The sequence below is a fragment of the Sphaerodactylus townsendi genome, linkage group LG09, assembly GCF_021028975.2.
Source record: "Sphaerodactylus townsendi isolate TG3544 linkage group LG09, MPM_Stown_v2.3, whole genome shotgun sequence".
NCBI classification, from domain to species: Eukaryota; Metazoa; Chordata; class Lepidosauria; order Squamata; family Sphaerodactylidae; genus Sphaerodactylus; species Sphaerodactylus townsendi.
The window spans coordinates 9,187,843-9,190,863 of NC_059433.1; positions in this window are offsets into that span (position 1 = coordinate 9,187,843).

Below are 3,021 nucleotides of genomic sequence, written 5' to 3' on the forward strand. Positions count from 1 at the left end.
ATAGATAGATAGATAGATAGATAGATAGATAGATAGATAGATAGATAGATAGATAGATAGATAGATAGATAGATAGATAGATAGATAGATAGATAGATAGATAGATAGATAGATAGATAGATAGATAGATAGATAGATAGATAGATAGATAGATAGATAGATAGATAGATAGATAGATAGATAGCAGAACTTTCATAGAAGGCTCACTCACAGCTAATCAGCACAATGCATTTATTTACAAGTTGCTGCCAGGTTCACAACTTTGATCGGAGTCATGCATTAGCTGCAAGAGTGTAATTTCAAAAGCCGAAGAAACTGATTTTGCTGACAGTGGCTAGCATGGATGGAAGAGCCTAAACAACTCCCATTGGGAATTTATTTGCATAAATTTGAAGCTGCAGGTGTACATGAGGGTATTAAAGAATTCAAAGGAAATAATGAACAAAACAAGCTGGAAAGTCATATTTAAAATGTGAATTATATTGGGAAAGGTTTTGTTTTACAGACAAGAAAAAAGCAGATGCATAACTATCACACAGGAAGTCCCAGATCAAATTTCTATGCAGATCCCTGTTTTAAAAATACACTGGGAGGGATGAATCTCCTACACAGCATACATTTTGATCCAACAAAATAATTTTAGACTTTTTAATCTTTGTTTTTACATATGACCATAGCAGCAAGAATACTATTTGTACAAAAATGGAAAAATTCCAATTATTCCAATCATTGAAGGATGGTGGGTCAAAGTATTAGAATTAGCAGAAATGGCCAAGCTTGCATTATTGCTTGAAGAAAGAAATTTGAATATGTTTTTGGACAATTGGAAACCCATGATACAATATACAGACACAAAAAAACAAAAAAAGAACTTATCACTAGTAGTCAAGTCAAGTATTTATTGTTTGAGCCATTGGCTATAACAATACAGAGATACATGCAGTTAAAACATTTAAATTAAAACAATAACTTAGTTTTACATTAAAATATACATTATTTGAATTCGCAATCTCTAAATTAAAATGCCCCATCAAATACTTTCCACGTCAGATGTTTTTGCAGCTTCTTCAGCTAGTCTAAGTTAGCCTCCAGTACTTTGGAACATCAGTTCAAACAACGCTTTAAATACTTTGCTCGTAATTTCCTAGCCGCCAGGGCAAAGAGAGCCATCTTGTAAGAAACATAGGAATCAATATCAGATAGTAAGAAAATCAGTTTCTCATCATCGGACAAAAAAGCTGTCGTAGGTAGTATTGGCTCCAAAAACCTTTTCCTTATTTCTGAATATAAAGGACAGGAGAGTCTATAATGAAAGAGATCCTCAGGCTCTTGTTTTCCACAGATGCAAAAGCGCTGAGCAAATGGTATTCATGTGTATCTTCCACTAAGCACGGCTGAAGGCATTGATTGAAATCTAATAGAAGTATAAGCTAGTAGTGTGCTTTGAGCAGGCAGGGCATGGTCAGGTCCAGCCTCACAGAGCCAAACAGGTGGCAGGCAACAGCATAGTGGGAAGATAGTTTAATGGGCCAAGGCAGGCGGCAGGTGAAAGTGTAGCTAGAAAGCAGTCCAATGGGTTAAGGCAGGTGGCAGGCAAAAATGTAGTCAAGAGTCAGTCCATAGGTCATGGTACAGGAGAACCGCTAAGCAGGCTGGGAATCAACAATATATCAGGCACACAGAGGTGACAGGTAACACACTTGTTGCACCCAGGCAGAACCAAGCTCTAGGCAAGGCTTATATACAGACTCTTGTCCATGGGGCTGGGATTCTGCAAGAAGTTAATCCTCGTCAGATACAGACACTTCTATCTTCCCATATATTGCTGCAATATGAGCTTAAGCACTCCAGATAAAGAGGGATTGCTCACGAAGCTCTGCAGCATGGCCACTGCCGCGCCACGGGAATTGTAGTCCCATATATCCATTAAAGGTTCTCACCACTGCCATAGTTGGTACCTGGCACCGTTAAAGCTAGCCCATAGTACAAGTACCATTTTGTCACCGTTGAAGCGAGCCCAAATAAAATAAAATAAATAAATAAATAATAAATACCCAGAATGATGTTTAAAATGTAAGAAAAGTGGTGGAGTTGTCTAAAGTTTAAAAAAATTCTGGCAACAAATTCACCAAAACCCCAAACGACAAACCAGCACTGCAATGATTCCAGAAAACTACCCGTTGGGTATTTTTTCAAGATAATCCGCCGGTCAATAACACCAATCTGTTTTTATCTGTTTTGTCATGTATGTATCTGTTTTGTCTTGTATGTATATTCATTTGTCTTGTATGTATTTGTCTTGTATGTATATCTATCAAAAGTCAATGTTAAAAATGCAGACGTTACACCCTCGGCTCTTATGATGGTGAAGGGTTATTTTATTTTGTGTTGACCTGAAAGATTCTGGTGATTTCTATGAGAATAAGGATAGCCAGGAAGTGGTAAGATGAAACACCGAACTGCAGAGGCTGGCTAGAATCTCTAACTGAATTTAGGAACACCGACAAGCTTTCTACCTATTTGAAAGACCTACCTTCAAGGAGATTTGATAAAACATGAAATACTTTCGACCAGTACCTGGAAAAAAGAAAAGAGAAAGGAAATTGTCAGAAGAAAGAAAAAGTAAAAATAAGACAATAAGTGCCAATGTGTATAAATAAAATATAACTCACCAGTACTAGTGGTAGTATTATTATTGTTTTGCTGTATCTTGTTTCTTTTATGACATAGAAGCTTTTGTTCTTACGTGAGTTATGATAAACTTGAGAAGGAAATGAACAGCCAAAGTCAACAAATAGTTGATTATATGCTTATATTAGTTTAATTTATACATTTTTATTCCTATATTTTTAAATGAATTTAACAAGGTTTTAAGAGATGAATGTATTTGTAGATTCCACAATGTAGCCCTAAGGTAATATTTTACCACCTTAGAGGACCCATTTCTGCACCAGTATCAATATTGAAATATAAAATAATAGAGTTCAAAAGGAGAAAAATTAAACCTTGAAAATCACATGT